A 25432-nucleotide genomic window follows, 5' to 3' on the forward strand; every position below is an offset into this window, starting at 1 on the left:
CCCCAAGGCACCTAGGAGGTGCCTTCCCCTCCTAGGACTCTTCCTCCTTGAAACCCTAGGCGCATGGGCCTCTTGGGGCTGGTACCCTTGGCCCATGTAGGCCAAGGCGCACCCCCTACAGCCCATGTGCCCCCCCGGGACAGGTGGCCCCACCCGGTGGACCCCCGGGACCCTTCCGGTGGTCCCGGTACAATACCGATGACCCCGAAACTTGTCCCGATGGCCGAAACAGGACTTCCTATATATAATTCTTTACCTCCGGACCATTCCGGAACTCCTCGTGACGTCCGGGATCTCATCCGGGACTCCAAACAACATTCGGGTTACTGCATATACATATCCCTACAACCCTAGCGTCACTGAACCTTAAGTGTGTAGACCCTACGGGTTCGGGAGACATGTAGACATGACCGAGATGCTCTCCGGTCAATTACCAACAGCGGGATCTGGATACCCATGTTGGCTCCCACATGCTCCTCGATGATCTCATCGGATGAACCACAATGTCGAGGATTCAAGCAACCCCGTATACAATTCCCTTTGTCAATCGGTATGTTACTTGCCCGAGATCCGATCGTCGGTATCCCAATACCTCGTTCAATCTCGTTACCGGCAAGTCACTTTACTCGTGCCGTAATGCATGATCCCGTGACCAGACACTTGGTCACTTTGAGCTCATAATGATGATGCATTACCAAGTGGGCACAATGATACCTCTCCGTCATACGGAGTGACAAATCCCAGTCTTGATCCATGTCAACCCAACAGACACTTTCGGAGATACCCGTAGTATACCTTTATAGTCATCCAGTTACGTTGTGACGTTTGGTACACCCAAAGCACTCCTACGGTATCCGGGAGTTACACGATCTCATGGTCTAAGGAAAAGATACTTGACATTGGAAAACTCTAGAAAACGAACTATACGATCTTGTGCTATGTTTAGGATTGGGTCTTGTCCATCACATCATTCTCCTAATGATGTGATCTCGTTATCAATGACATCCAATGTCCATAGTCAGGAAACCATGACTATCTGTTGATCAACGAGCTAGTCAACTAGAGGCTTACTAGGGACATGTTGGTGTCTATTATTCACACATGTATTACGATTTCCGGATAACACAATTATAGCATGAATAAATACAATTATCGTGAACAAGGAAATATAATAATAATGCTTTTATTATTGCCTCTAGGGCATATTTCCAACAGTCTCCCACTTGCACTAGAGTCAATAATCTAGTTACATTGTGATGAATCGAACACCCATGGAATTCTGGTGTTGATCATGTTTTGCTCTAGGGAGAGGTTTAGTCAATGGATCTGCTACATTCAGGTCCGTGTGTACATTACAAATATCTATATATCCATCTTGAACATTTTCACGAATGGAGTTGAAGCGACGCTTGATGTGCCTTGTCTTCTTGTGAAACCTGGGCTCCTTGGCAAGAGCAATAGCTCCAGTGTTGTCACAGAAGAGCTTGATCGGCCCCGACGCATTGGGTATGACTCCTAGGTCGGTGATGAACTCCTTCACCCAAATTGCTTCATGTGCTGCCTCCGAGGCTGCCATGTACTCCGCTTCACATGTAGATCCCGCCACGACGCTCTGCTTGCAACTGCACCAGCTTACTGCCCCACCATTCAAAATATACACGTATCCGGTTTGTGACTTAGAGTCATCCAGATCTGTGTCGAAGCTAGCATCGACGTAACCCTTTACGACGAGCTCTTCGTCACCTCCATAGACGAGAAACATTTCCTTAGTCCTTTTTAGGTACTTCAGGATATTCTTGACCGCTGTCCAGTGTTCCTTGCTGGGATTACTTTGGTACCTTCCTACCAAACTTACGGCAAGGTTTACATCAGGTCTGGTACACAGCATGGCATACATAATAGAACCTATGGCTGAGGCATAGGGGATGACACTCATCTCTTCTATATCTTCTGCCGTGGTTGGACATTGAGCTGAGCTCAATTTCACACCTTGTAACACAGGCAAGAACCCCTTCTTAGACTGATCCATATTGAATTTCTTCAATATCTTATCAAGGTATGTGCTTTGTGAAAGACCTATGACGCGTCTTGATCTATCTCTATAGATCTTGATGCCTAATATATATGCAGCTTCTCCAAGGTCCTTCATTGAAAAACTTTTATTCAAGTAGGCCTTAATGCTGTCCAAGAGTTCTATATCATTTCCCATCAAAAGTATGTCATCTACATATAATATGAGAAATGCTACAGAGCTCCCACTCACTTTCTTGTAAACGCAGGCTTCTCCATAAGTCTGCATAAACCCAAACGCTTTTATCATCTCATCAAAGCGAATGTTCCAACTCCGAGATGCTTGCACCAGCCCATAAATCGAGCGTTGGAGCTCGCACACCTTGTCAGCATTCTTAGGATCGACAAAACCTTCCGGCTGCATCATATACAATTCTTCCTTAAGGAAACCATTAAGGAATGCCGTTTTGACGTCCATTTGCCATATTTCATAATCATAGAATGTGGCAATTGCTAACATGATTCGGACGGACTTTAGCTTCGCTACCGGTGAGAAAGTCTCATCGTAGTCAACCCCTTGAACTTGTCGATAACCCTTAGAGACAAGCCGAGCTTTATAGATGGTCACATTACCATCCGCGTCTGTCTTCTTCTTAAAGATCCATTTATTTTCTATGGCTCGCCGCTCTACGGGCAAGTCCGTCAAAGTCCATACTTTGTTTTCATACATGGATCCTATCTCGGATTTCATGGCTTCTAGCCATTTGTCGGAATCCGGGCCCGCCATCGCTTCTTCATAGTTCGAAGGTTCACCGTTGTCTAACAACATGATTTCCAAGATAGGGTTGCCGTACCACTCTGGTGCGGAACGTGTCCTCGTGGACCTTCGAATTTCAGTAGAAGCTTGATCAGAAGTATCTTGATCATCATCATTAACTTCCTCTCTAGTCGGTGCAGGCACCTAAGGAACATTTTCTTGAGTTGCGCCATTTTCCGGTTCAAGAGGTAATACTTCATCAAGTTCTACTTTCCTCCCACTTACTTCTTTCGAGAGAAACTCTTTCTCTAGAAAGGACCCATTCTTGGCAACAAAGATCCTGCCTTTGGATCTGAGGTAGAGGGTATACCCAATAGTTTCTTTAGGGTATCCTATGAAGACGCATTTTTCTGATTTGGGTTCAAGCTTTTCAGGTTGAAGTTTCCTGACATAAGCATCGCATCCCCAAACTTTTAGAAACGACAGCTTAGGTTTCTTCCCAAACCATAATTCAAACGGTGTCGTCTGAACGGATTTCGACGGAGCCCTATTTAAAGTGAATGCGGCAGTCTCTAAAGCATAGCCCCAAAAAGATAGCGGTAAGTCGGTAAGAGACATCATAGATCGCACCATATCTAATAGAGTGCGATTACGATGTTCGGACACACCATTACGCTGAGGTGTTCCAGGCGGCGTGAGTTGTGAAACTATTCCACATTTTCTTAAGTGTGTGCCAAACTCATGACTCAAGTATTCTCCTCCACGATCTGATCGCAGGAACTTGATTTTCCTGTCACGTTGATTTTCAACCTCACTCTGAAATTCCTTGAACTTTTCAAAGGTCTCAGACTTGTGTTTCATTAAGTAGACATACCCATATCTACTCAAGTCATCAGTGAGGGTGAGAACATAACGATAGCCACCGCGAGCCTCAACACTCATTGGACCGCACACATCAGTATGTATGATTTCCAATAAGTTGGTTGCTCGCTCCATTGTTCCTGAGAACGGAGTCTTGGTCATTTTACCCATGAGGCATGGTTCGCACGTGTCAAATGATTCGTAATCAAGAGACTCTAAAAGTCCATCAGCATGGAGCTTCTTCATGCGTTTGATACCTATGTGACCAAGGCGGCAGTGCCACAAGTATGTGGGACTATCATTATCAACCTTACTTCTTTTGGTACTCACACTATGAATATGTGTAGCATTACGCTCGAGATTCATTAAGAATAAACCATTCACCATCGGAGCATGACCATAAAACATATCTCTCATATAAATAGAACAACCATTATTCTCGGATTTAAATGAGTAGCCATCCCGAATTAAACGAGATCCTGATACAATGTTCATGCTCAAACTTGGCACTAAATAACAATTATTGAGGTTCAAAACTAATCCCGTAGGTAAATGTAGAGGTAGCGTGCCGATGGCGATCACATCGACCTTGGAACCATTCCCGACGCGCATCGTCACCTCGTCCTTCGCCAGTCTCCGCTTATTCCGCAGCTCCTGCTTTGAGTCACAAATGTGAGCAACTGCACCGGTATTAAATACCCAGGAGCTACTACGAGTACTGGTAAGGTACACATCAATTACATGTATATCACATATACCTTTTGTTTTGCCGGCCTTCTTGTCCGCTAAGTATTTGGGGCAGTTCCGCTTCCAGTGACCACTTTCCTTGCAATAAAAGCACTCAGTCTCGGGCTTGGGTCCATTCTTTGGCTTCTTCCCGGCAGCTTGCTTGCCGGGCGCGGCAACTCCCTTGCCGTCCTTCTTGAAGGCTTTCTTACCCTTGCCCTTCTTGAACTTAGTGGTTTTATTCACCATCAACACTTGATGCTCCTTTTTGACTTCTACCTCTGCCGATTTCAGCATTGCAAATACTTCAGGAATGGTCTTTTCCATCCCCTGCATATTGAAGTTCATCACAAAGCTCTTGTAGCTCGGTGGAAGTGACTGGAGGATTCTGTCAATGACCGCGTCATCCGGGAGATTAACTCCCAGCTGAGTCAAGCGGTTATGTAACCCAGACATAGTGAGTATGTGCTCACTGATAGAACTATTTTCCTCCATCTTACAGCTGAAGAACTTGTCGAAGACTTCATATCTCTCGACCTGGGCATGAGCTTGAAAAACCATTTTCAGCTCTTCGAACATCTCATATGCTCCGTATCTCTCAAAACGCTTTTGGAGCCCCGGCTCTAAGCTGTAAAGCATGCCGCACTGAACGAGGGAGTAGTCATCGGTACGTGCCTGCCAAGCGTTCATAACGTCTTGTTCTGCAGGGAGAACAGGTGCATCACCTAGCGGTGCTTGTACAGGTTCCGGACCCAGTCCGTATAGTTGCTGCCATCGTCTTTCAGCTTGGTTTTCTCTAGGAACGCGTTGAAGTTGAGGACTACGTTGGCCATTTGATCTACAAGACATATTGTAAATATTTTAGACTAAGTTCATGATAATTAAGTTCATCTAATCAAATTATTCAATGAACTCCCACTTAGATAGACATCCCTCCAGTCATCTAAGTATAACATGATCCGAGTTAACTAGGCCGTGTCCGATCATCACGTGAGACGGACTAGTCAACATCGGTGAACATCTTCATGTTGATCGTATCTTCTATACGACTCATGCTCGACCTTTCGGTCTTCTATGTTCCGAGGCCATGTCTGTACACATGCTAGGCTCGTCAAGTCAACCTAAGTGTTTGCATGTGTAAATCTGTCTTACACCCGTTGTATATGAACGTTAGAATCTATCACACCCGATCATCACGTGGTGCTTCGAAACAACGAACTGTCGCAACGGTGCACAGTTAGGGGGAACACTTTCTTGAAATTATTATGAGGGATCATCTTATTTACTACCGTCTTTCTAAGTAAACAAGATGAAAAACATGATAAACATCACATGCAATCAAATAATAATAGTGACATGATATGGCCAATATCACATAGCTCCTTTGATCTCCATCTTGGGGCTCCATGATCATCTTGTCACCAGCATGACACCATGATCTCCATCATTGTGTCTCCATGAAGTTGCTCGCCAACTATTACTTATACTACTATGGCTAACGCGTTTAGCAATAAAGTAAAGTAATTTACATGGCGTTTCTCAATGACACGCAGGTCATACAAAAAATAAAGACAACTCCTATGGCTCCTGCCGGTTGTCATACTCATCAACATGCAAGTCGTGATTCCTATTACAATAGCATGAACATCTCATACATCACATATAGATCATTCATCATTCATCACAACTTTGGCCATATCATATCACAAAGCACTTGCTGCAAAAACAAGTTAGACGTCCTCTAACTGTTGTTGCAAGTTTTACGTGGCTGAAGTAGGGTTCTAGCAAGAACGTTTTCTTACCTACGTGAAAGCCACAACGTGATTTGTCAACTTCTATTTACCCTTCATAAGGACCCTTTTCATCGAATCCGCTCCAACTAAAGTAGGAGAGACAGACACCCGCCAGCCACCTTATGCAACTTGTGCATGTTAGTCGGTGGAACCGGTCTCACGTAAGCGTACGTGTAAGGTTGGTCCGGGCCGCTTCATCCCACAATAACGTTGAAGCAAGATAAGACTAGTAGTGGCAAGAAAGTTGACAAAATCTATGCCCACAACAAATTGTGTTCTACTCGCGCAAGAAGAACTACGCATAGACCTAGCTCATGATGCCACTGTTGGAGAACGTAGCAGAAAACAAAAATTTTCCTACGGTTTCACCAAGATCCATCTATGAGTTCATCTAGCAACGAGTGATTGGATTGCATCTACATACCTTTGTAGATCACGTGCGGAAGCGTTCAAAGAACGGGGATGAGGAAGTCGTACTCGACGTGATCCAAATCACCGGAGATCCTAGCACCGAACGGACGGCACCTCCGTGTTCAACACATGTACGGTCAGCGTAACGTCTCCTTCTTCTTGATCCAGCAAGGGGGAAGGAGAGGTTGAGGAAGATGGCTCCAGCAGCAGCACGATGGCGTGGTGGTGATGGAGCTGCAGTACTCCGGCAGGGCTTCGCCAAGCACTATGGAGGAGGAGGATGTGTTGGAGAGGGAGAGGGAGGCATTAAAGATCAAGGTAAGAAGTCCTCCATCTCGCCACTACATATAGGAGGGCCAAGGGGGGGGGGGCAGCCCTAGGAGATATAATCTCCTAGGGGGGTGCGGCCAAGGGGAGGAATCCCTCCTCCCCAAGGCACCTAGGAGGTGCCTTCCCCTCCTAGGACTCTTCCTCCTTGAAACCCTAGGTGCATGGGCCTCTTGGGGATGTTGCCCTTGGCCCATGTAGGCCAAGGCGCACCCCCTACAGCCCATGTGCCCCCCCGGGACAGGTGGCCCCACCCGGTGGACCCCCGGGACCCTTCCGGTGGTCCCGGTATAATACCGATGACCCCGAAACTTGTCCCGATGGCCGAAATAGGACTTCATATATATAATTCTTTACCTCCGGACCATTCCGGAACTCCTCGTGACGTCCGGGATATCATCCGGGACTCCGAACAACATTCGGGTTACTGCATATACATATCCCTACAACCCTAGCATCACCGAACCTTAAGTGTGTAGACCCTACGGGTTCGGGAGACATGTAGACATGACCGAGATGCTCTCCGGTCAATTACCAACAGCGGGATCTGGATACCCATGTTGGCTCCCACATGCTCCTCGATGATCTCATCGGATGAACCACGATGTCGAGGATTCAAGCAACCCCGTATACAATTCCCTTTGTCAATCGGTATGTTACTTGCCCGAGATCCGATCATCGGTATCCCAATACCTCGTTCAATCTCGTTACCGGCAAGTCACTTTACTCGTGCCGTAATGCATGACCCCGTGACCAGACACTTGGTCACTTTGAGCTCATAATGATGATGCATTACCGACTGGGCCCAGTGATACCTCTCCGTCATACGGAGTGACAAATCCCAGTCTTGATCCGTGTCAACCCAACAGACACTTTCGGAGATACCCGTAGTATACCTTTATAGTCATCCAGTTATGTTGTGACGTTTGGTACACCCAAAGCACTCCTACGGTATCCGGGAGTTACACGATCTCATGGTCTAAGGAAAAGATACTTGAAATTGGAAAACTCTAGCAAATGAACTATACGATCTTGTGCTATATTTAGGATTGGGTCTTGTCCATCACATCATTCTCCTAATGATGTGATCTCGTTATCAATGACATCCAATGTCCATAGTCAGGAAACCATGACCATCTATTGATCAACGAGCTAGTCAACTATAGGCTTACTAGGGACATGTTGGTGTCTATTATTCACACATGTATTACGATTTCCGGATAACACAATTATAGCATGAATAAAGACAATTATCATGAACAAGGAAATATAATAATAATGCTTTTATTATTGCCTCTAGGGCATATTTCCAACAGTGCATTACCGAGAGGTCCCAGAGATACCTCTCCGATACTCGGAGTGAAAAATCCTAATCTTGATCTATGCCAACCCAACAAAAACCTTCGGAGACACATGTATATCATCTTTATAATCACCCAGTTACATTGTGACGTTTGATAGCACACAAGGTATTCGCCGGTATTCAGGAGTTGCATAATCTCATAGTCAGACGAATGTCTATAAGTCATGAAGAAAGCAATAGCAATAAAACTTAACGATCATGATGCTAAGCTAATGGATGGGTCTTGTCCATCACATCATTCTCTATGGTTAGGAAACTTAACCATCTTTGATTAACGAGCGAGTCAAGTAGAGGCATACTAGGGAGACTCTGTTTTGTCTATGTATTCACACATATATCAAGTTTCCGGTTAATACAATTCTAGCATGAATAATAAACATTTATCATGATATAAGGAAATATAAATAACAACTTTATTATTGCCTCTAGGGCATATTTCCTTCAGTTATAACCTAGGGCGACACGACACTAGCTCCAGTTCATCAATATAATGTAGGCATGTATTTCGTAAATAGTCATACATGCTTATGGAAAGAACTTGCATGACATCTTTTGTCCTACCCTCCCGTGGCAGCGGGGTCCAATTGGAAACTAAGGGATATTAAGTCCTCCTTTTAATAGAGAACCGGAACAAAGCATTAACACACGGTGAATACATGAACTCCTCAAACTACGGTCATCACCAGGAGTGGTCCCGACTATTGTCACTCCGGGGTTGCCGGATCATAACACGTAGTAGGTGACTATAACTTGCAAGATCGGATCTAGAACATGGATATAATGGTGATAACATAAACGGTCCAGATCTGAAATCATGGCACCCGGGCCCAAAGTGACAAGCATTAAGCATGGCAAAGTCATAGCAACATCAATCTTAGAACATAGTGGATATTAGGGATCAGACTCTAACAAAACTAACTCAATTACATGATGAATCTCATCCAACTCCTCACCGACCAGCGAGCCTATGAAGGAATTACTCGGTACCGGTGGGGAGCATCATGTAATTGGCGACGGAGAAGGGTTGGTGATGACGAAGAACGAAGATCCCCCTCTCCGGAGCCCCAAACGGACTCCAGGTCTAGCCTCACGATGAAGAACATGAGGTGACGGTGGATCCATCTCATGGATCGCAATAATTCTTTCTCCCTGATTTTTTCTAGAAAAATAGGATTTTATAGCATCGGTTTCAGGGTCTGCGGGGCCACCAGGTGGGGACAACCCACCTGGGCGCGCTAGGAGGGGGGCGCCCTGGTGGGTTGTGCCCACCCAGGTGCCCCCCTCCGATGGATCTATGCTCCAAAAATTCTTATTTATTGTATAAAAAATCCTCGCAAAGTTTCATTCCATTCCGAGAACTTTTATTTCTGCACAAAAACAACACCATGGTAGTTCTGCTGAAAACAACGTCAGTCCGGGGTTAGTTTCATTCAAATCATGCAAATTAGAGTCCAAAACAAGAGGAAAAGTGTTAGGAAAAGTAGATACGTTGGAGATGTATCAGTATCGACCGCGGGTAGGAAAATGTTATTCTGGCAAGCATGAACGAATCTTTTGGTTGTCGGGATTCATAAGTTTAGATTCTTGGAGTAGAGCGAGATGCGGGTTAATTGCGATTAATTCGGCAAAAATGTTAGAGATTTTTTTTTGCATTGCGCAGGCCTTGTACATTCCATGAGCAAATAGATAAAGAGTTTTCATTCATAGATAGTTTGAGTAGCGCTTAAGAAAATAGAAGTTACAAAAGGTTTGATGATTAACAAATTATCTAAAGAAGGACACGATATAAACTACAAAAGGAAAGCAAAAGGGGCTTTCCAGCTGCGATAATATCTGGTTCAAGCAAAGGCGGAAGAGATAAAGCTGGCATGGCGATGGAGGTAGCTGAAAGCTCACGTGAATGCGCGCCGCCATGGCATGTTAGACTGTATATATACGTAGACTCTTGTATACACATGTATTTGTATTGTACCCTTTGGTACTCCTATATAATGAGATAGCCACACCCGTTCAGTTTCCCAAACTATATGTTTTACGTGGTATCAGAGTAGGGTTTTGATGTCTTCCGCTGCCGCCGCTACCTCTGCCTCTCCCAACGCCATCGCCGCTGCGTCGGCCCAAGTGCCGGCCTCCGCCGTCGCCCCTTCCTCGCCCTTCATGGTGTCCCGCCCGCTGGCTTCGGCCTGGTGGCAGGCTCAGCCGCCCGGCGGGACTCCTGTGGGTTCTCTGATCGGATCGAGCGGGCCGGGTGACTTGCCCCCGCCGGTCTCCTCCGGTGGACCTTCCTCGACCACTGCTTCTGCGCCGCCGGTTCTTCGTGGTCCTGCACCCGCGCATGGCGCGGCTCCTCCTCCGATCTACGGTGCTCCATGGTATGGCGCCCCTGCACCAACCTGCGGTGCCATGCCTCTGTCTTCGTCTTCTTGGCCGGCGCCCTGTGTCGTGCCATCGGTGCAGTCCTATGCTGGGCCGTTGCACCCCCAGCTCTATGTGGTGCCGCCATCCTCGCTGCCCTACGGCGCTGCACCTCCTATGCCCCCCGGAGCCCCGACTGGTTCAGGCGATGGCTTAGCTGCTCCTGGCGCCTACCTTTTGTTGCCGTATGCTGGCACACCTCTGGAGATCGCCCCTCACCCGGAGATGGATCCTTTGATGGGTTTCTACGCACCACCGGCACAGGCTCATGCGTGTCATATGACGTCGTCGTCGCTGTTTTACTTCTCGCACCTCCTTCTGGTGAAGCTTACACCGGACAATTAATTGTCATGGCGGGCTCAGGTGCTACCTCTCCTCCGAAGCCGCTACTTGGAGGGATACGTTGATGGCTCCATCCCATGTCCGCCGCCTTACCATCCGGCGTATCACGTGTGGGTGGCCTAGGATCAGGCGATCCTCTCCGCTATCCAGTCATCACTCACTCCGAGCGTGTCGTCGCTGGTCATCTTCGCCGCGACGTCTCGGGATGCTTGGTCGGCACTTCATAGTAGCTTCGCCTCCCAATCTCAGGAGCGTGCTCATGCTATACGCATAGAGTTGGGGGAGACTAAACTAGGCGGCCTCACCATCACTGAGTACTTCACCAAGATGTTTGGTCTCGCCGACACCTTGTCCTTGATCAGTCAGCCGCTTGGAGATGAGGACTTCAGCACCCACATGCTTAAAGGCCTTGATGACGATTATGACAATCTCATCAAGAATATCCATGGTCGTGAGGCGCCACTTCCGCCACGAGAGCTCTATGCGCGTCTTCTTGGTCGTGAACAACGCATCAAAGAGCGTCATGCCTCTTCGAGCTTCATCTCCGCCAACGCCATGACCCGCAGTAAGCCACAGAAGCCGTCGCCGGTTGGTGGGAAGCCGGTGGCCTCATCCCCGTAGGCTCCACGGGGCCCAGCGTTGTCCATCACTGGCGGTGCCAGACTGATGGCTTGTTGTCCCTGCTGCGGTGCTCAGCAGGCCTGTCAGCTGTGTAGCATTGAGCGCCACATCGCCTCCCGTTGTCATCGACACTACAAGCAAGATTTCCTCGGTCTGGGCAATAATGGCAAAGGGAATGAAAAACAGGCTGCTGCGGTGACAAGTCATGAACATGGGCGCACTCCGTCCTACTCCATTGATCCTACATGGTATATGGACACTGGAGCCATGAACCACCTCACCAACGAGATGGCCAAGCTCTCCACTCAGGAACCATATCACGGTCATGATCAGGTGCACACCGCCAATGGAGCAGGTATGCGCATCTCCCATGTTGGTCAGGCCTCACTTCTTGCACACAACTTTCGAAAACTGCATCTTTCCAATGTTCTTCGAGTTCCCACTACTACACGTAGTTTGTTGTCTGTTCCTCAACTTACCCGTGATAATAATGTCCTTGCTAAGTTTCACCCTTTTCATTTCTTTATCAAGGATCGGGACACGAGGGCTGTTCTGCTTAGTGGCCGTCTTCGCCATGGTTTATATGCTCTTGACACGCCGCCCACATCTCCTATGCAGTCTTCTCCTCAGGCGTTCAGCGGTATTCGTGTGTCACCTACACATTGGCATGCGCGCCTTGGTCACCCTGCTGCTCCTATAGTTCGTCATGTGCAACATCATCATGAACTACCAGTTGTGTCCAATAAAATTGCTGAAACTATTTGTGATGCCTGTCAGCAGGGCAAGAGTCACCAACTTCCATTTTCAGAGTCTAGTCGTGTTCTGAAACATCCTCTTGAGCTTGTGTTTTCTGATGTATGGGGTCATGCCCAAACGTCTGTTAGTGGCCACAATTATTATGTTAGTTTCATTGATGCTTATAGCCAGTTTACTTGGCTTTATCTTATTAAGCGAAAGTCTGATGTGTTCGATGTTTTTATTCAGTTTCAAGCACACGTTGAGTGTCTCCTTAAGCAGAAAATTATTCATGTTCAATCCGACTGGGGGGTGAATATCACAACCTTGATACGTCTCCGTCGTATCTACTTTTCCAAACACTTTTTCCCTTGTTTTGGACTCTAAGTTGCATGATTTGAATGGAACTAACCCGGACTGACGCTGTTTTCAGCAGAATTGCCATGGTGTTATTTATGTGCAGAAACAAAAGTTCTCGGAATGACCTGAAACTTCACGGATACTATTTTTGGAAATAATAAAAAATACTGGCAAAAGATCAAGACCAAGGGGCCCACACCCTAGCCATGAGGGTGGGGGAGCGCCTGCCCCCTGGGCGCGCCCCCTACCTCGTGGCCCCCCTGGAGCTCCTCCGACCTCAACTCCAACTCTATATATTCGTGTTTGGAGAGAAAAAAATCAGAGAGAAAGATTCATCGCGTTTTAAGATACGGAGCCGCCGCCAAGCCCTAAACTCTCTCGGGAGGGCTGATCTGGAGTCCGTTCGAGGCTCTGGAGAGGGGAATCGGTAGCCATCGTCATCATCAACCATCCTCCACCACCAATTTCATGACGCTCACCGCCGTGCGTGAGTAATTCCAACGTAGGCTTGCTGGACGGTGATGGGTTGGATGAGATTTATCATGTAATCGAGTTAGTTATGTTAGGGTTTGATCCCTAGTATCCACTATGTTCTGAGATTGATGTTGCTATGACTTTGCTATGCTTAATGCTTGTCACTAGGGCCCGAGTGCCATGATTTAAGATCTGAACCTATTATGTTTTCATCAATATATGAGAGTTCTTGATCCTATCTTGCAAGTATATAGTCACCTATTATGTGTTATGATCCGTTAACCCCGAAGTGACAATAATCGGGATACTTACCGGTGATGACCGTAGTTTGAGGAGTTCATGTATTCACTATGTGTTAATGCTTTGTTCTGGTACTCTATTAAAAGGAGGCCTTAATATCCCTTAGTTTCCAATAGGACCCCGCTGCCACGGGAGGGTAGGACAAAAGATGTCATGCAAGTTCTTTTCCATAAGCATGTATGACTATATTCGGAATACATGCCTACATACATTGTTGAACTGGAGCTAGTTCTGTGTCACCCTAGGTTATGACTCTTACATGATGAACCGCATCCGGCATAATTCTCCATCACCGATCCATTGCCTACGATCTTTCCATATATTGTTCTTCGCTTATTTACTTTTCCGTTGCTATTGTTATCATCACTACAAAATACCAAAAACATTACTTTTGCTATCATTATCTTTTGCTACCGTTACCACTACTATCATATTACTTTGCTACTAAATACCTTGCTGCAAATATTAAATTTCCAGGTGTGGTTGAATTGGCAACTCAGCTGCTAATACTTGAGAATATTCTTTGGCTCCCCTTGTGTCGAATCAATAAATTTGGGTTGAATACTCTACCCTCGAAAACTGTTGCGATCCCCTATACTTGTGGGTTATCAAACCTCAACACGTTTTTCAACACACTTGGGATTTCACATCGTGTGTCTTGTCCTCATACACATCAGCAGAATTGAACCGCTGAACATAAGCATCATCACTTGTAGAAACTGGCCTTACTTTGCTAGCTCATGCCTCCGTTCCGTTTAGGTTTTGGAGTGATGCTTTCTCCACCGCCTGTTTTTTGATAAACAGGCTTCCCTCACAACTTCTGAATATGAAAACCCCGCTTGAACTCTTGCTCAATGAAATCCCAGATTATACATTCCTCAAAGTGTTTGGGTGTGCATGTTGGCCCCATTTGCGTCTTTACAACAAACATAAGATAGAGTTTTGGTCTAAAAAGTGTGTTTTTCTAGGGTATAGTTCCTTACGGTGTCCTGGACTAGGGGTACTCAACACATCATCTCCCGATCTGATAGATTGGGCCGAGGACCCCCATGGCCGTATACTCATGGACCAGTTCGGACAGCTGCCGCATACAAGGAAGATTCCACAAGACTTGGCGATCAAGACAAGGACTTCTCCCCACCGGCGTATTCGGCTAGGACTCTTGTTAACCTAGGCCTCTGGTGCATTATATAAACCAGGGCCAGGCTAGTCGATAGACAACTTCATCATACAACAATCATACCATAGGCTAGCTTCTAGGGCTTAGCCTCCTTGATCTCGTGGTAGATCTACTCTTGTACTATCCATATCATCAATATTAATCAAGCAGGACGCAGGGTTTTACCTCCATCAAGAGGACCCGAACCTGGGTAAAACATCGTGTTCCTTGCCTCCTGTTACCATCGATCCTAGACGCACAGTTCGGGACCCCCTACCCGAGATCCGCCGGTTTTGGCACCGACATTGGTGCTTTCATTGAGAGTTCCGATGTGTGACCAACAAAAGGATCGATGGCTCGCCGGCAGATCAACTGCGACTTCGGCGTCTCCGTCACCAGTTCAACTGGTCACCTTGGTTCGACCAAGAATTGCACCCCGTGTTCGGATCACCATGTTCGGACGAGTGCCTTCATCAAACATCAACTTCGATCTCTATCAAGATCACGGAGGAATCATCTATGGAGCTCGGGGGCTCAACGTCAACATTGCCCTCAAGCGACCGTGCTATTTTTTTGGACAGCGAACTCGTATCTACCGCCACCACCTCCTCGAGTATCGCTTTGACGATCGCTTTGGTGGAATTGTGCGGAATTGAGTCTATAACAACCCTGGAAAATTTCGTCGAGTTCCGATGGAGGAATCTCTGGCAATCCACGATATACCGGGGCCCTGTCAAATTTGGATGGGAATTTGGATGAGTTTAGGGCATGGTGTCCAGCTTCTAGCTCGGATGTCCTTTCGAAGATCAAATCGTTGATCGGCTGCGGAATTCCTATATCTACCACCTCTCAAAATTTTAGCTCGATCCGACCGTCCAAACTCCGGGAACCTTCCGATTAGTGCATCACTTTTCGGATCTGTTTTCTGCGCGAAAACGAATCCGACCCGAGTTCATCTTTTTTATGAACGGGATTTTGGACATCCCTTTTGAAGGAAGTTTTGTATGGGGTATTGTGTTTTGTTTCCGAACACATCCCACTAACTTTAAGATCTTTTGAACATGATCTTCAACATCATGCTGGTGTCAAACCAGTCCGACAATATTAGTCCACGGCTGCCGACCTGCGCTAGACACGTCGTCACTTTAGCCGAGCTCAACTTCTTCGGATCATCATCTCGGCAAGCCGAACAAGAGTCTGGCATCGCGAAGGATAAATCATCATCAACATCGCCGCCCACGGATTACACGGAGCGGGCATACCGGCATCGCCGCACGGTCGCTTCATCAAGCCGGCATCGACCATGTCACGACCTGCATCGACAGGGCCGCACTATTGCTTCTTAAAGCTGGTGTCCATCACGCCGACCTACTTTGACTCATCAGCTGATATCGAGGCTTCGACATCTCGGCTGGACCGGGGGCTTCGTCATCTCTTCATCAACCTACTCGTGACACTTCGGCGTCACTAGCCGACCAGCTCCGTCACGTTAGCCGGGCCGAGGGCTTTGCCTCGGCGAGTCAACCTTTACCAGCATTGCCATGCCGTCGTTTTATCGCCCATCAGGCAATGGGTGTGCGGAGGGAGTCCCAATTTTTGGAATCACCTTCCTTCGGATTGCTACAACAAATAAACCAGGTGCTATTAATCCCAGTATTTTTTGCTTGTTTGGTTTCATTTTTCCCAAGGAATTATTACTCTGGTTTGTCCAAATGGTGACTGCGTTAACGAGGTCGCGTGGTGGTTTGATCGGTTTCCGTACATAGTCCGACGAACGCCGCATCCGGAGCTCGGACCGACCTGTGAATTCAGGCTTTGCCACACCTTTACTGCATCACGCCGACGCCCTGCATCAACATTGACTTCGACGCCAGGCCATATTTCTTCTATTCCTCACTTTGCATAAATTATTTATTTTGCAACATTTTTTTTAATTATCATTATTACTATAATCTCCGGTTTGCACTATTTTTTGTGCACAGGAAAATGATCCCGGGACTTCGGCGTCACTCTGTCGGTCTGCATTGACCGTGCTATGTCACCACTTCGGCGTGTCGAGCTCTCCGCTCCACCACCTCGGGACCAGCTTGGGGGATGGAACCTTGCCCCGCATCAAGCTTGGACTGTGTCATCAATACCGAACACATTAACCAGCTAAGTCGCTTTCATGCTCAAAGCTTTAATTTCTAACTTGTGCTCGGTTCGACCAAGCATTTTACTTTTTTTGGAAAAAAGTTGCTTGTAAAAAATTTCCTTGTCCAAACTTTGTTTGTGACGCATAAATTCAAATACCCCTTTACTTGGGGGCTTCCTTTATGAAGCTTTTCCTCTTGCATATGATTATACTTGTACGGCTTCGTTCCTTGTTCGTGTATTACACCACAATATGCACCATATTGACTTAAGCGATTTGCAAGCTGGGTTGCCTCGCTCCTGTGTTTACCCCTACGTTCCCGATTGTTCGGCTAGGGAGTAAAGGGAGCACCTCTGCGATTGTCACGATCGGGTCACCCGAGCCGTACCTCAGACTGGGTGAAGCCTAAAGCTAGCGCTCATATCGTTTTCAATGATGGTCGGCACACAACGGAACTCATGAGTACAAAAAATCTATTGCACAAGTCTCATAATAACGATGAGCACCGAAGAAAGGTATCGGCGGGGGTACTATTTTCTTCGAAGATGCTTCTTACACCTCACGGTAATATAGCATAAGTTCCCTGAGCGCGCTTTGTCTGTTACATCCTTATGGCCTGATTACCTGGTTATTGGAAACACCGTCGATATTCTCGACCGATGGAGTACATAACACTTTTCGGTCCTTGACCAAAGAGGGAGAAGCCGACGGTCAGTTAAGACGCGTTTAAAGTTCGGTTGAACATAGATATGATATAAGTACTTCGGTACATGCAATCATTCTTATACCCAAGTCACTTGGGGGCTCTTAAGTTTATTTGAGCCGTTTTATAATAAGTGTTCTTCTTAGTTGTTGCAAAGTTTTATTATTATTATTTATCACTCCTTTTTTCGATGCGAGTGTGCGGTCACTAGCCGGGGAGCCTAATTTATCTCTCAAAGCCGCTAGAGTTTAGTTTGCTAAACTGGCCTAATGAGAAGTACTCCGCCCTCGGGATAGGAGGTTGAAGCCGTAGGCTGACCCGCTCGAAGTCTTGAGATAGGATGTATCATGTTAAAGCACGACAGAAGCACTTCTTTTTTCTAAGACCAATTTTCGTATTGGCATCGAACACTTGATCTTGTTCGGACGTCATGTTTTTACTGACGTTTCTTGGTTTTCCAAGCTTTTTGGCACTTTTAAACTATTTGTGCTTTTCCAGCATTACTCTCGCAGTGCAACGCCGGACACCTTTAGGGATTCGGCAAAAACATTCTCAGATATTGCTATATATGCATCGGTTCCGAATTGTGTCTTCGGTCAATAGTTGGGTTGCCCGGCTCCTGCACTTGCTTCCTTCGTTCTGTTTTGTTCGGCTAGGCACGCAAAGGGAGAACCACTACGATTGTGCTTCCAGCTCACGTGGTTAAGCACCTCAGTGGAGAAAGCCAAAAACTGGCTTTCACAATAAGCGTAAACTGGTCAGCAATCCAATGACTATGTTAAATGATGGGCCGTTCATAACATTGGCCGAAGTGTTTACGGCTTGACCCCGACTGTCACCGAACACTACAGGGGGCTATTAACTGGCCTCCCAAACTAAATCCTCAATATTTTGCTCTTACATTAGAGCTGAGGTTTAATGATCATGCTTAGCATGGCAACCCAAAGAAAGGAACTGATAGCGGGACTATTTTCTTTGGAAGACATTTCTTCTGTTAAACAGTAATATAACTCTCTACGTACCTTTGTTTATAAAACCGTATGGCCAGATTGCCTTGTTTGTTGTAAATCTTTGCCCTCATAAAAGTTTTATAAAGTAGGACAAACACTCCTCGGCTACTGGCCGAGGAGGTGGAAGCCGATGGTCGGTCAACAAAGTTTTGTACAATGCGGATCTGAGCATTAATGACGTAAAGTACTTGGGTACATAGAGTCATTACACATAATTTGTGATTTTACTATGGATATTGATCCTTAATTCGGCCACCCGTGCCCGCATTAAGGCTCAGGGGCTACTGGGCTTCGGGCTTATTATTTACAAATATTAAAGGGGCACATCGATCCCCTGATCTGGTGTTGCCACCCGACCAGTGTCTCGGGGGCTACTGCATTGCTTGTCCAATGGAGAAAATTTTATGTGCAATATAGTTTCCGAGGAGATTTTGATCCTCAGGTTGGTCGGCCGCACCCAACCTGAGTCTCGAGGACTTAGCACACTTCTTTTAGTGTCCCAAAGTATTCTGCCGAGTTTGGACTTGATCCTCAGGCTGATTTTGCAAATCAACCTAAGTCTCAGCGGCTACTAGGATCAGCGGTCTTACGTCATCCTTCAGGTGCATCTCGGGTTTTAGACCGATACACACCTTGAGGGCTACTGGCTATATATCTCGGCATAGAATAAATTGCACCAATAAAAAATATTCACAAAAATCGGCCCACATTCGGGGTGGTGCACCACCTCGGAAGCAGTCCGGCATAAAGCTCGGGCGCTAGTGGCTGGCTCCATAGAGGGCATTTCTGGCATTAAGCTCGGCTAAACTCCTTCAAACTTTTTTGAACCAAGGTGATATGACACCTCGGATATAGTCCGGCGTTGGAGCTTAGATACAGTCCGGCGTTGGAGCTCGGATACATAGTCCGGCATTGGAGCTCGGATACATTCCGGCGTTAGAGCTGGGAAGCGGTCCGGCATTGGTGCTCGGCTGCAAAAGATACCTCGAATACAGTCCGGCGTTAGGGCTCGGACGCAAGAGGACACTGCCTCCCGGGAACAACTTCAAACCTGAGGTGTGGCATAAAAATAATAAGGCATTGATAAAGGCCAGAAACTTAAAGGGGCTCCTCGGATACCCGGCGTATAAACTCGTCGAATGCATTTCGGCGATCCTCAAGATCGAAGATGAGAAGATTTGTTGAACCAGTTTTCAAGACCGACGACCGAAGATGAAGAACAGTTCGGAAGAATCGAGGAGCATCCCTAACTTGAAGACCGGTTTAGGGGGCTACTGACGGTGTCCTGGACTAGGGGGTACTCAACACGTCATCTCCCGATCTGATAGATTGGGCCGAGGACCCCCGTGGCCGTATACTCATGGGCCAGTTCGGATAGCTGCCACATACAAGGAAGATTCCACAAGACTTGGCGATCAAGACAAGGACTTCTCCCCACCGGCGTATTCGGCTAGGACTCTTGTTAACCTAGGCCTCTGGTGCATTATATAAACCAGGGCCAGGCTAGTCGATAGACAACTTCATCATACAACAATCATACCATGGGCTAGCTTCTAGGGTTTAGCCTCCTTGATCTCGTGGTAGATCTACTCTTGTACTATCCATATCATCAATATTAATCAAGCATGACGTAGGGTTTTACCTCCATCAAGAGGGCCCGAAGCTGGGTAAAATATCATATTCCTTGCCTCCTGTTACCATCGATCCTAGACGCACAGTTCGGGACCCCCTACCCGAGATCCGCCGGTTTTGACACTGACAGTTCCCTTCACAAAGCAAGCGGGCAAAAAGAGGCAAATAGAGAGGGAGGATAGAGAGAGAGGGCGAATAAAACAGCAAGGGTGAAGTGGGGGGAGAGGAAAAAGAGAGGCAAATGGCAAATAATGTAATGCGGGAGATAAGGTTATGTGATGGGTACTTGGTATGTTGACTTTTGTGTAGACCTCCCCGGCAACGGCGCCAGAAATCCTTCTTGCTACCTCTTGAGCACTGCGTTGGTTTTCCACGAAGAGGAAGGGATGATGCAGCAAAGTAGCGTAAGTATTTCCCTTAGTTTTTGAGAACCAAGGTATCAATCCAGTAGGAGGCTACGCGCGAGTCCCTCGCACCTGCACAAAACAAATAAATCCTCGCAACCAACACAAATAGGGGTTGTCAATCCCGATAGGGCCACTTACGAGAGTGAGATCTGATAGATATGATAAGATAATATTTTTGGTATTTTTATGACAAAGATGCAAAGTAAAATAAAGGCAAGTAAATAGCAAAGGAAATAACTAAGTACTAGGAGATTAATATGATGAAGATAGACCCGGGGGCCATAGGTTTCACTAGTGGCTTCTCTCGAGAGCATAAGTATTCTACGGTGGGTGAACAAATTACTGTTGAGCAATTGACAGAATTGAGCATAGTTATGAGAATATCTAGGTATGATCATGTATATAGGCATCACGTCCGAGACAAGTAGACCGACTCCTGCCTGCATCTACTAATATTACTCCACTCATCGACCGCTATCCAGCATGCATCTAGAGTATTAAGTTAAAAACAGAGTAACGCCTTAAGCAAGATGACATGATGTAGAGGGATAGACTCATGCAATATGAAGAAAACCCCATCTTGTTATCCTCGATGGCAACAATACAATACGTGCCTTGCTGCCCTTACTGTCACCGGGAAAGGACACCGCAAGATTGAACCCAAAACTAAGCACTTCTCCCATTGCAAGAAAGATCAATCTAGTAGGCCAAACCAAACTGATAATTCGAAGAGACTTGCAAAGATAACCAATCATACATAAAAGAATTCAGAGAAGATTCAAATATTAATCATATATAGACTTGATCATAAACCCACAATTCATCGATCTCAACAAACGCACCGCAAAAAGAAGATTACATCGAATAGATCTCCACAAGAGAGGAGGAGAACATTGTATTGAGATCCAAAAAGAGAGAAGAAGCCATCTAGCTAATAACTATGGACCCGTAGGTCTGAGGTAAACTACTCACATTTCATCGGAGAGGCTATGGTGTTGATGTAGAAGCCCTCCGTGATCGATGCCCCCTCCGGCGGAGCTCCGGAACAGGCCCCAACATGGGATCTCGTGGATACAGAAAGTTGCGGCGGTGGAATTAGGGTTTTGGCTCCGTATCTGATCGTTTGGGGGTACGTAGGTATATATAGGAGGAAGGAGTAAGTCGGTGGATAAACAGGGGGGCCACGAGGGTGGAGGGCGCGCCTGGTCGGGGTGGGCGCGCCCCCTACCTCGTGCCCTCCTGTTTTATTTCTTGACGTAGGGTCCAAGTCTCCCGGATCATAATCTTCCTAAAAATCATGTTCCCGAAGGTTTCATTCCGTTTGGACCCCGTTTGATATTCCTTTTCTTCAAAACCCTAAAACAGGCAAAAAACAGCAATTCTGGGCTGGGCCTCCGGTTAATAGATTAGTCCCAAAAATAATATAAAAGTGGATAATAAAGCCCAATAATGTCCAAAACAGTAGATAATATAGCATGGAGCAATCAAAAATTATAGATATGTTGGAGACGTATTAGAGTTCTTAAGTAATATGATTAATTGAACTTTAATTTATCTTGAACTTAGTCCTGATAGTAATTCCATATTTATGTTGTAGATCAATAGCTTGTGATGTAGCTTCCCGTTTAATTTTGATATGTTCCTAGAGAAAAAGAAGTTGAAATACGATAGTAGCAATGATGGGGACTTGGTCCGTGATCTGAGGATTATCCTCATTGATGCACAGAAGAATTATGTCCTTGATGCACCGCTAGGTGACAGACCTATTGCAGGAGTAGATGCACATGTTATGAACGTTTGACAAAGCTCGATATGATGACTACTTAATAGTTTAGTGCACCATGCTTTACAGCTTAGAATCGGACTTCAAAAACGTTTTGAATGCCACGGAACATATAAGATGTTCTAAGAGTTGAAATTGGTATTTCATACTCATGGCCGTGTCGAGAGGTATGAGACCTCTGTAACATCCCAAAATTCTAAATTTTGGAATGTTATAATAAATAGATAGATCTGATTGATTGTTTGATTGATTGTCTGAAAGTGAGTGAATTCGAAACTTTTGAAAGTTAAATGAGAGGGAATAAAAGGACTTTCCCAAACTTTCATATTTGCTTTCTGATCTCCATGAACTCAAATTCTTTTCAAATACAAAACCCTTGAGCGAAGATGATATGACTTCTTCCATTTAAATTAAATGAAAGGGTATTTGAAAAAAATTGAATTTCATTTGGAAATATTTCAATTCATAAACTTCATGCAGCTCAATGATTTTCATGAGAGAAGATAAAATGACTTCTCCAAATTATATGAAATATGAGTTGGGAGTTTCAAAAGAATTAAATTCAAAGTTCTTTGAATTTATTTTCAATTTGGAGTTATTTGAGTTTTATTCGAATTATTTTTCTCCAAAAATAAAATATATGGAAATTAGGGTAACATGATTCCCTATGACAGAAAATTGGAGAGAAATTAATTTGAAATCATTTTGGTATTTTTAAAATGATTTTTATTGGATTTTATTAGAGCAGGAGCATTGTTTGAATTATTAGAATTTATGTGTATTTTATTAAATACAAGAAAAATGTTTGCCGTGTAGAAAATCTTTTTCTGAAAATTATGATATATTATATGCCTATGTAATATTTTTTATTTATTTTTGGTTTTGTTATTTTCGTTGTCTGGAAAATAATGTTAAAAAAATCTCCGCCGCCGGCGAACTGGGCCGGCCCAACAGGCCACGGCCCAGCCCAGCCAGCGCGCCGCCGCCTTCCTCCTCGTCCCCGACCGGGACTCTCCCCGGAGTCCGGCGCCGCCACGGCCTCGGCAATGACAAGGAAGATAGCTCATGGCAATGACAAGGGCAGAAACATGGTTATCCATGATGTTATCGCCCGCTTATGCTATTGTCACCGTGCTGAGTTAAGCATGCATATGCATGGAAGGATTGGATGGTAGAAAGCTGATGGAGCATCTATCAGTAAGAGGTGAAGTTTTAACCTTAGCTAGTGTATCACCAGGATCTGGAGTGTTACATCAAGAAGTTAAGATGGACCTTCAAGAAGCCGTATTTTGACAAGGAGCATTTCGTGGAGAACTTAGGTCCAAGAAGCTGAAGTAGCCAAGCTGGAGGAGCAAAACCTCGAGATACCGGAGATTCGTCAGGAACTAGACCATGGTTCATGCCAAGGATGTTGAAACCTAGAAGTTTGGAATGCAACTCCAGAATATTAAAGGATGTCACAAGAGATTTCGCGTCAACAGAGTTGATCTGGCAAAAGAACTTGGGAAAGACAAGCATGATTGGAAGAAGCCATTGGAGGCATGAAACAAGACTTGATGGGTTTGGTGACTTTGAAGATTTATTGACCTTTAGAAGACCAAACCCCTATTATATACCTACGTTAGATGCGACATTTGTGAGCTGTCATTTGTTTGATGTTTTCCCCACGGCCACAATAAAATCTGTCTTTTCAAAACCATTGTTTGTATTGTGTGCATCCCTCTCTATCTCTCTTATCTCACCCCAAACCCATGGACCCAATAGAGGATGAATGGTGGTGAGCTTGTATTTTCTGGACCGATGAGCCAATGGACGGATGGATACATAACATGGAGGATCACATGAAGAATAACCCTATAGTCAGAAAGGATATGACCCAGCATGCTTTTCAGTGCTTTGAAAGAGGTGCTGCTACTTGGTGGAGGATGTACCAAACCATCAATGGATGGCAAGGAGTAACCACATGGAAAGAATTTAAGTTGACTCTGCCAAAGTCTCATCTTGTGTCCCAAAAGTTGAAGCCTTATGGAAAGGATATGAAGAAACCTTGTGGATGCAAGATTTGTGGAGAAATCAGACACACCCATAAAGAACACAAGGATGAATGCCCTAATTGTGAAGGAAGTCACCCAGTTGAAGAATGCCCAATTAGGCAGATTACTTGTTTCTTGTGTGAAGGGACTACCCACTATCCTGCTCAGTGTCACATTTACCCCATGGTACAATGAACCATCCATCAAAAGAAAGAAGTAATGAAAGGAGCCCTCATGGAAATTTTAGAAGAAGTTGTGATGAAGGAAGAGATGGAAGACGCGCCTAAAGAAGACCCGAGTAAACTCTGCACTAAGTCTTGCTATTCATGTGGAGAATAAGGACACATCTCCCAACATTGTTTGAATGGGGATCTAGTATAATTCCCAACAGAGGAAGTAGAATATGACCCAAAAGAAATAGAAGCCATGATTGGCATGGAAAGGTCCAGGAAGAGAAGCAGATTGGATTCCAGGAAGGACCTTAGTCATATCACCTGTTACAGGTGCAAGGAGTCAGAGCACTACCTCAACAATTGCCCAAAAAGGAAACCTCGATACTTGTCAGAAGTAATATGTTTTAGTTGTAATGGAGCAGGGCACTTTGCCAGAGAATGCCCCAAGGAGAAGGAAACTTGTGCTAGATAGTTGAGTCTGTGAGAAGTATAGTAGTAGAAGTGAGAACATTTTCTTTTATATTGAGGTGCTGAGTTGAGACATGTAATGGAAAAGCGAGAGATTGTAATCACTTGAGAATGAATAAAGTTAGCATCGTTGGTACTGATATGGATTGTACTCTATGAAGAAGAATCTTGGCCATTTTGAGGATATGAGAAATATGGTCTATGGAAGATTTGTGCATTTTAAGGGTGGTAGTACCTTGTAAGAACCCTTGACCCCTGAAAAAGATAAGGACACTCCATTGAGGGGATTTCAGACAAAATAAATACGAGTTTTGTCTCGATATGTGTGATACCCCAAGAGTATGTGGGATGAAGTTGGAGACCGTCAGTTGTTTGGACGAAATGTGATCAAGGAGTCAGAAGAGAATGTTAAGTTGATTCGAGATAGACTGAAGG

Source organism: Triticum aestivum, chromosome 3A, assembly GCF_018294505.1.
Source record: "Triticum aestivum cultivar Chinese Spring chromosome 3A, IWGSC CS RefSeq v2.1, whole genome shotgun sequence".
Taxonomy (NCBI): domain Eukaryota; kingdom Viridiplantae; phylum Streptophyta; class Magnoliopsida; order Poales; family Poaceae; genus Triticum; species Triticum aestivum.